Source organism: Chenopodium album, chromosome 2 (genome assembly GCF_948465745.1).
Source record: "Chenopodium album chromosome 2, dcCheAlbu1.1, whole genome shotgun sequence".
In the NCBI taxonomy this organism is placed as follows: domain Eukaryota; kingdom Viridiplantae; phylum Streptophyta; class Magnoliopsida; order Caryophyllales; family Amaranthaceae; genus Chenopodium; species Chenopodium album.
The window spans coordinates 18,957,147-18,967,562 of NC_137835.1; the positions used below are offsets into that span (position 1 = coordinate 18,957,147).

A 10,416-nucleotide genomic window follows, 5' to 3' on the forward strand; every position below is an offset into this window, starting at 1 on the left:
AACATTCACGCATTCAACTTTCCCAATTCCCATAATCCCATTCAATCAATTCAACCTTCCATATTAATTTCTCCATGTTTCCAAATTTCTCCCTAATTACATCAATCATGGAAAATTGTATTGCATATTTTCCCAGAATTTCAACAGAAAAAAAAAAAATAAACTCAGTCAAGAAATCAATTTCAATCTTCCGAATTTCTTGTTATCAAACGGTAATTATTTTCCCATATATATGGGTTATCTTCCATTTAATCATCTTCATCTATCTATTCCCAATTGATACAATTATACTTTATACAAAATCAAAAACGAATTGAAGGGTTAAAGCAAATTTTTATTTTCTTTTTGAGGGGAACGAATTGAAGCAATTGAAGCAATCGATTTTAGGTAAAATTTTTATTTTTGTTTTTAATTATTTCTGGGTTTGATAATTTCAATTGAAGAAATTTTTATTTCATTTTTTTTAATTTTTCGGCCCTGCTTTGAAGTTTGAATGCTTCGTGTCTGTGTCTTCTGGTAAATTTTTTATTTTTGTTTTTAATTAATTCTGGGTTTGATAATTTCAATTGATGAATTGAAGCAATATTTATTTCATTTTTTTTAAAAAAATTTCGGCCCTGCTCGTGTATGAACCTTGAAGTGTTGCAACAGAGACATTAATAGAGACATTAACAGGAATAACAGAGACATTAATTTTTTATTTTGGCTAATAATATGATAACGATGTGTTGAAGTGTATGAACCTTGAAGGAAAACATCTAATATGATAATTTTTGAAGTGTATGAACCTTGAAGGAAAACATTTAATATGATAAGCATTGATAACGATGTGTTGCAACAGAGACATTAATTTTTGATTTTGGCTAATAATATCTGGAAAAGTGGAAATTCTAGAAATTATAATGTTCTCAATTTCTCATATATACCTTAATAGCAATAGCCTTATCACTTTACTTTAAAAATATTTGACAGTCGAGTACTCGAGTACAATCTTTTAGACACAATTCTTTGACAACGGAGAGGATATTGAAATCGAATAAAGAAAATATCACTCTCCAAAGTCCAAACCTTGATTATGGTTACACATCCAACGGAGAGGATATTGAAATCAAATAAAATTCTAGTCTATTGCTATTAAGGTAAGCAGATTTGATTGATATACAGTAGATGGGAGACTAGTTTTGTATGTAACAAGTTTATTTTTTGAAGGTCCAAATTGGTCGTATTCTTTTGAACAAAGATTGAGAATCAACGTTATGGAGTAATTCGCCAATTCGTCCAATTGATTGAAATAAAGCTTCTGCTTTCCAGGTTTTTTCAATCCATTTATATGTTACTGTAATTTTTTTTTTTTTTTTTTGAGATTTTGAGATTATGCCTCCTAGAAAGTATGAATCTGGGTCTCAAAAGCGTAACAAAAAGAGAAAATTAGAGTGTTAATTAATTCTCAAAAAGGTTCTCTTGATAAATTCGTTATAAAAGAACCTCAAGTTCCTCTTGTTGAGCCTGTTGATGATGTCCCTATTGAGAATAATAATGTTGATGTTGATGATATTAATAATGTTAATGTTGATCTTGTTAGTGATATGCCTATTGCGGAGAATGTTGATGATGTGGATAATACTTTTGATGATGTGCCTAGTGTTAATTGCAATGTTGACGATGTGCCTATTGAGAATGATAATAATGCTGAAAATATTGATGATATGCCTTCTGATAATGATAATGTTGATCACCGTGAAACTAGTTATGTGCCTAATATATATGATCTTAGAATTTGGGATGGTCTTGATTCTAAAATGATTGATTTATTAGTGAAAAATGGTCCTAAAAGAGATAATTCTATTGTGAAAGGTCCTAAGATAAATCTTCAAGACGATTTACGGCTAATTTGTATACTAGAGTTTTATCAAACGGTGAGAAATGTGATAGGGATTGGCTTGTTTATTCCAAAGAGCTTGATAGAGTCTATTGTTTTTGCTGTAAAATATTTAAAAAAGGGATGGGAAGAGGACAATTGACAAATGAAGGATTTTCAGATTGGGGGCATGTAGGCTTTAGACTTAAAGAGCATGAGACAAGCATAGATCATGTTAAGAATATGACTACTTGGTATGAGTTGCGTCTTAGGTTTCAAAAGAATCAAACTATTGATAAGACGACTCAATTGCTAATTGAAAAAGAAAAAGACCATTGGAAGAAAGTAATGCAAAGAATTATTTCAATTGTCAAATTTCTTGCCAAACATAATCTAGCCTTTCGTGGTTCAAATGGGAAACTATACCAAAAAAGTAATGGTAATTTTTTGGTCTTGATTGAAATCTTGACCGAGTTTGACCCAATCATTCAAGAACATGTCAACCGTATAACTAATAATGATATTCACTTTCATTATTTAGGTCATACAATTCAAAACGAGTTAATACTTTTGCTTGGTTCTGCAATAAAAAATGAAATCATTAGAAAGATAAAGCAAGCAAAATATTTCTCGGCAATTCTTGATTGTACTCCCGATGTTAGCCATCAAGAGCAAATGTCATTGATATTAAGATATGTGAATGTCTCTAATTGTAATGTTTGCATTGAGGAATATTTCTTAGGATTTTTCAATGTAAATGATACAACTGGCCAAGGGCTTTTTGATGTTTTACAGAATGAATTGAAAAATCTTGATCTTTATATAATGGATGTGCGAGGACAAGGCTATGATAATGGATCTAATATGAAAGGAAAACATCAAGGAGTTCAAAAGAAATTTTTGAATTTAAATTCTAATGCTTTTTATACTCCTTGTGGTTGTCATAGTTTAAACTTGACATTATGTGATATGGCTAACACATGTAGTAAAGCTAGAGACTTTTTTGGAGTCATCCAACGTATATATACAATTTTTACAGCTTCTATTAAGAGATGGAAAATCTTGAAAGACAATATAAAAGGACTAACTGTTAAGTCTTTGTCATCTACTCGTTGGGAAAGTTGTGTTGAAAGTGTTAAGGCTATTAGATTTCAAATGTCAGATTTACGAGAAGCTTTACTTCAAGTAGCCGATAGCAATGATAAGGATTACAATATAAAGAGTGAAGCTAAATCCTTAGCAAATAATGAGCTTGATGATTTTGAGTTTTTAATTGCAATAGTAATTTGGTATGAAATATTATTTGCAATTAATTTAGTAAGCAAGCTATTACAATCAAAGGATATGCTTATTGATGTGGCTATTAAAAAAATAAGAGGGTTGATTTCTTTTTTTGAGGGGTATAGAGAAACTGGTTTTTATGATGCTTTGAGTAAGGCTAAGGACATTGCTATTGAAATGGATATTGATCCTATATTTCCCCAAAAGCGTAAAATTAAAAGAAAAAAACATTTTGATGAGAATCCAAGCACTTCATCAAATGCTCCTCTATCTCCAGAAGAATCATTTAGAGTTGATTACTTTCTTTATATTGTTGATCAAGCTATTAGTTCTCTTTATAAAAGATTTGAGCAATTTGAGGAATATGAAAATATTTTTGGTTTCTTATTCACTCCTCAAAGGATGAAGTCATTGGATGATTTAAGTTTGAAATCCTCTTGTTTGAATTTTGAAAATGCACTTATGTCTAATGAAAAATCAGATATTGATGGGAAAGAATTATTTGTGGAGTTGAAGTTGCTTAAAGAAATTTTGCACAATGACATAAAAGGACCTTTTGATATTTTGTATTTTTGAATGATGTGGGTTGTTTTCCTAATGCTACTATTGCATATAGGATTTTGTTGACTATTCCTATGACAGTTGCAACTGCAGAAAGGAGTTTTTCAAAGTTAAAGCTATTGAAGTCATATCTTCATTCTACGATGCTACAAGAAAGACTTAATGGATTGGCGATGATAGCAATTGAGAATGATCTTCTAGAGAAAGTGGAATATGAAGACTTGATTGATGATTTTGCCTCAAAGAGCGTTAGAAGAATATCACTTTTCAAATAAATAGAAGTTAATATAGCTTAAGTTGATATGAGCCTTGAGTTGTATTTAGTTACTATTATCAACATAAATAAAATATCCGAATTTAATTTTATATGAAAGCTTTTTTATTTTGCAATGTATATATAGGAAATTGTGCATTGCCAAAATTATAGATTAAAAAAAATGTATAACTTTTAACATTATTAAGGGCCCCTTTTTCGATTTGGAGCAGAGCCCCCAAAATCAATGCTACGACCCTGATAATAATAATAATAATAATAATAATAATAATAATAATAATAATAATAATAATAATAATAATAATAATTATAATAATAATAATAATAATAATAATAATAATAATAATAATAATAATAATAATAATAATAATAATAATAATAATCATAATAATAATAATAAGAATCTGCTTATTCTTTAACTCCTCGACAATCAGCATTATGGAAATCACAGCAGGGTGATCATACCTCAGCTTGGCTTCGGGCGGTTCCTATTTCGGGGTTGGGTCAGACGATGAACGCTAAGACTTATCGATGTGTGTTGTCCTATCGGTTGGGTGTTCCTTTATTCTCTGTCTCGACGTCGTGCTCTGCTTGTTCGAGGGTTTTTGCTGGAGATATTTTCGGTGATCACGCGGTGTCTTGTGCTGGTATTGTGGGTATTAAACATCGGCATAATGTCGTTCGGGATACCCTTGTTGATGTTTGCTATCGTTCTGGGATTTCGGCGAGAAAGGAGGTTGACATTGGGTTGGCTGGAGGGAACGACGAGGCCCTCAGACCTGCGGATGTGTTACTTTATTCATGGGATCGTGGTCGCGATGTCTGTGTTGATTTGACAGGGTCTTCTCCTTTGACACAGTCGGGGCTATCTGACTTTATTCCTGGGCGCGTTGTGACTGATGCTGCTCATCGGAAGCGGGTTAAGTATGAAGCTCGATGTCAGGTGATTGGTTATGGTTTCATTCCCTTCTCCTTTTCTTCGCTTGGGGAATTAGAGAAGGAGGCTGTTGCGTTACTGAAGCGGATTCAGAGGTTCTCGTCGACGCAAGACATTGGGGCTCGTGCTGCAGCTCATATCTTCACTAGGGTAGGATTTGCTATAGCTAGAGGAGTGGGGGCCCAGATTGTATCTCGGCTTCCCACTAATTTATTGTAGGTTGTATGATTTTGTTTTTGAGATAATAATAATAATAATAATAATAATAATAATAATAATAATAATAATAATAATCATAATAATAATAATAATAATAATAATAATAATAATAATAATAATAATAATAATAATAATAATAATTGTCTTCAAAAAAAATATTGTAATAATTTAAGGTAAAAAACAATAAATAAAAATGTGATGTCAGCAATTGATTTAGGCAGGAAAATTTTTTAACAACAGCTTGACAAGTGTACAATTTTAAAAAGTGATGATTTCAGCGTTTGTTATTTTAGTATATTTATAGAATAGATACCAAGTGTACTATACAAAAGTCTTTAACAATAAAAATCACTTTTTCATATTTTCTCTCTCTTCTTATAAATTAGATTCCTTTTCAATTTTACCAATATATAAAATTTCGCTTTGCTTATAATTTTACTACTTTCTCTCTCCTCGTATTTTTACCACTTTCTCTTTCAATTTTCTCTTTTCCAAACTACGTACCAAAGTTTTTCCAAATTTTTCTAAAAATATAAATCAAAATGCTCTTATATCTCTACTAAATTATTATATTTAAGAGACAAAATTAAGAAATCGAAGAAAATTTCTATAAAAGAACAACCAATAATCAAATTGGAAGTTAATAATTTTGTTAATTTTTCGAAAAAAAGGTTCAAAACCTAACTTTTTATTTTTCTTATTCTTCAATAATATTAAATTTTGTAGCAGCAGTTCATGATTTCTAATAATTTTTTTTTTAATCATTGTAGGCACCTAAAAATGTCTCCCCAAAACCAAACTCGATGATGAACAACCTTTCACCGCCATTATTGGTCGGGTTGAGTATTTAATCTTGGAGTGCTTAAATCCATATTTCCATTTCATAAAACCAACCCAAATCCTATCCCATTTTCCCAAACCATAACTTGTTTTCCTCTTTTCATGCCTTTAAACCCAAAATAATTCATTTCGTGTCCTTTTTATAAAAAATGTTTAATCCAGTTTATTTTGGTCCATAATCTGGGTCAAATGATTAAATAATTGGATGGGGGGCTTTAAAAGAGATTTCCAACGATATATTATAAGCCCAAATCCGAGTTATAACGAATAAGTTATGGCCAAAATATTAAAATGAGCCCAAACCGAACCTAAGCCCACCTTACCTACCACCCAATGATCATGTGGGGGGTCCAAATGATTTAATTCTAATCTTAAACCAAGTAGGATTAATTAGAAACTTCTATAAGTTTCTAAAATATCTTAATTATCCTTTTTGAAAAGATAAGATTAAAAAGTTTGAAATTGAATAAAACTCCTTTTTTGAAAATCCTATTTCTATTCGAATTGAGAGACGTTCAAAGATAGACAGATATTATTTTCATGCCCCATATTTTTTATCCAAATTTTATATGGTTGGATAGCCCTTGAAATTATCTTTCCAATGATATATTATAATATCAATTCCGAGGTATAACGGAAAAGATATGAATAAAATGTCAAACTCTATCCAAAACTGACACCGTCTCACTATTTTGGCCATATATTTTGTTCTACAAAATATTTTAATCTGATTCTAATTTTTTTAGAAAGTAGACTTCAAGAGCTTTCTAACGATATCTTATTCATCTTATTTTGATTTCTGGATTAAAAGATATGATAAAAACAAAAGCCGCAAAAACTGCAGTCTATCGATTTTTATTCCGATTTAATTCGGATCTTATCTTAATTCTTCGACCCTTCTTTTTCCTTATAAATAGAGGTCATATCTCCCCTTTTTCAATCATAAACAAGCTTGATAATCAAATCATTCTCTTCTCCCTCTTTAGCCTAAACACTAGCCTCCCCATTCTCTCATTATTCCTTCTTTTAAGCACTCCAAGGAGTCCATATAATACCCAAAGTTCTATACTTAAACCAAGGCGTGAAAGGTATAATTGACTGAGGGCTTTGACTAAATCAACTCTACTTTTTATTTAATTTAATTTTTTAATTTGATTTATATTTTAATTGAAGTTACTAACAGTTTATTCATGATGTAGCAATTTAAAGGAACGCGCGGAATGTGAGTAATTAATTAATTTAATTGCTCTTATTATTTTATATAACTAGTATCATGATTAGGGTTATTATTATTATTTGATTTGACTAACGCTATTTGTTAAATTGCTTTCAATATTAATCTTTATTCTATTATTATTGTTATGATCACCATTTTACATGTTTAAAGGGAATATGTAATTGAAAATCACGCCTAATAAGAAAATTTGGATAACCAGCTTAGGTTCCTTTTTAATCTTATTGTTAATTAAAGTGATCACGATATTTTAGAATTATATGTTGCATTAATATTAAACCAATTTAGCGTAATAGTAGTTTGGAGCAAATTGAAACTTTGTTTGCATGACTTTGAGATCGCAAGAATCACTTTTCACTATAAGAATTGAGTAGAGGCCAATACGGGCGAATGTGACTTCATGAATCACTTCGTACCATCATCCCTGATCCTCCTTTCGTGGTTCCGAACCATTTGGAGTTAGTAATCTCATGGATTATGAATGGGGTGTAACCTTCACGGGTCAATCGTTTTTGCCTATCGTTGTCCCTTTCTCGTGGTTGCCTTTTATGATCCGTGAACGGTTTACAAATTCCTTAAAAACTTGTTGGCGGCTCCCTACTTTCCTTGTCCCTAATCGTAATGTCAATTCCCACTTCCTATGAGTGCCAAGCATATTCACACATGCTTTAACGTAGGCGCACTTCGAACGACGCCTACAATCATAATAATGATTTCTTATGATTATAGTAAAATGATGTTTGGTATATATACTCCGTTTAAGTTGATTTAACTTGTGGTGTGTTATTAGCTTATAAATTGAAATTTCTAGACAAAATAATTAAAAATAGAGTGCAAAACTGTAATATAATGGACAATTTAATCTATTTTGTAGGATTATAAAAATGTAAATTTAGTTCGTAGCAGAATTTTTTTAATATGAATGTTCATTTTCATTTATGTAATTGTTCATTTATATATTACTATATGGTCATTCACATTTTAATAAATAATGATTAGAATTCTTCACAAACCTAATACTTTGTTACAAATTTTAATTAGACTTTGTAATTCCTCATAGTTTTTAATGGAAGTGATTTTTATAATAATAATTGATTTATGTTATAAGAATTTTCCATAATTATAACATAAATTAATTAAAACTATTATTCGGTGTCTGGTACATTTAATGTATCGTTAATGTTCGTTTTAGATGGTCTTTATGTTCATTTGTAGAAGGACTAATATTCAAATTATAATTGTAAAACAAAAATTCAAATTATAGTAACCAAAATTAATAATTGTAGACACCCATTTGTGTCTCCCCAAAAACAATCCCATTGATGAGTACCTTTCACGTCGAATCATAATCGAATGAAGTGAAAGTGTGGAAAGTTTAGTGTTGCAGATTGTTTTAATTTCTTTTCTCTTCTCTCTGTTTTTGAAAACTTATTTTAAGAAAAAAAAACCAATCCAGTTTGATTGGTCCATGATATGGGTCCAATAGTGGTGTAGTTGGATAGGGCTTAACAAGAGCCTTCCAACGATATATTATAAGCCCAATTCCGATGAATATTGAGGAAGTTATGGCCCGGTTTGAGCCTTATGTGCGGCCCAATGATCTAGGGGAGGGCCTAATATGATTTATCATTCCTAATGCAATTAGGAATGGTTTTAGTCTTCTAGATTCTTCTATAAGGTTCTTTTCGTTCCTAATTCAATTAGCATTGATAAATTGACTTTTGTTGACTTTTCAGAGTTTTAATTAAAATCAAAGAGCATTTTTGAGGGAAATACGATTTTATCTTCCTGTACGGTAATTTTTATCTGATTTTAAGAAAACGCGTAGTTTTCCACATCAGCGCCAAACGCCAGCTGTAGCGCCTGGCGCCAGACTCTGTTTTAATAATTTTATCTTTTTGGCTGATTTTCTCTATAAATAACGTCGTAAAAACTCCGTTTTCGTTCACCTACAACCAGTTTTCATCAATAATCATCCATAATCACCTGCAACCAGTTTTAACCAATTCTCTCTATTTTCGATTCATGAATTCTCATCAAGATTTCCTTGATTACTCTCTCTCTCTCTTTTTCTAAACTAGCTTTTTACATACAAAATTCCGCATTCATTAGATCTAGATACACCTAGCCATAACTTCGCCCTAGACGTGAAAGGTTTAATTTTTTAGGGTTTGGTCCCAAATCTCTCTTTCAATTATTTAATTTGATTGTTTTGATTATTATTTTCCTTAAAGTTACTAACGTGTGTATTTTGTTATTAGAAAGAGGTACGAGGCATAAAAGTAAGTGCTTTAATGGTTTTTATTGGTGTTATGATGTAGAGATCATGTTTATATTGTTATTATGATATTCCTAGTATCATGTTTAGGGTATTTTTAATATTAAATATGATTGTTACAATGCTTTTTATGTTCTTCCTAATATTTATGATTGTTGGTATCATGTTAGGGTTAAAGATTTGATTTTTATTGCTTAGTGACATGCTAGGATTTATTATTAATCTTGTTAGTATCATGCCTAGGATCTTACTATTATTATTATGCTTTAATATTAACATGAACATGATTATGATTATAATTGTTATGATTTATGATGATTATGAATATTATTATTATTATTATTATTATTATTATTTTGATGATGATTATTTTTTTTATGATTATTATTATGACTATTATAATGATTGATTATGATTATTTATTATGTTGCTTGATACATTATTTATTTTTATTGCTTGATCACGTCTTTTATGCATGTTTGAAGGAATTTGATACTTGTAATCACGCTTAATAAGATAATTTAATAATCTTGTTAGGGTTAATATGATTATAATTCAAGTGATCGCCAATAATAGATTTATTTGTGCATTAATATTCAACCAACATAGATAAACAGGTTTAGGGTTAAACTTATTGATTGCATGTTAATTAAAAAGCGCACATGAATACGATCAGAATAAAGTAGAGGCCTATTATTAGGGTAGGTTCAATCTCTTTTAGTTTGGATTTGTACCTTCATCCCCGAACCCTTATTTGGTTCTAGACCTTATGGAGTTTACGATCTCTTGGATCGTTAAGGGGTGTAACCTTCATCCTATGAACGGTTTACAAGTTCCTAAAACTTGTTGGCGACTCTTTTGCTCTATTTTCTTCCCTTTTGGACGCCACCGTACTTTAGTGTTTGATCACAGTGGGGTTCAAGCTAGGGGTTAA

General features: G+C 30.4%; 1 long non-coding RNA gene across 1 annotated transcript; it reads left to right on the forward strand.

Annotated features, from left to right (window-relative positions):
- Positions 1–353: 353 nt before the first annotated feature.
- Positions 354–4,059, forward strand: LOC145584077 (uncharacterized). Its single transcript, XR_014100330.1, has 3 exons — positions 354–387; positions 1,210–1,311; positions 3,782–4,059. It is a non-coding gene; the product is annotated as an uncharacterized LOC145584077 (long non-coding RNA).
- The last annotated feature ends 6,357 nt before the right edge of the window (positions 4,060–10,416 follow it).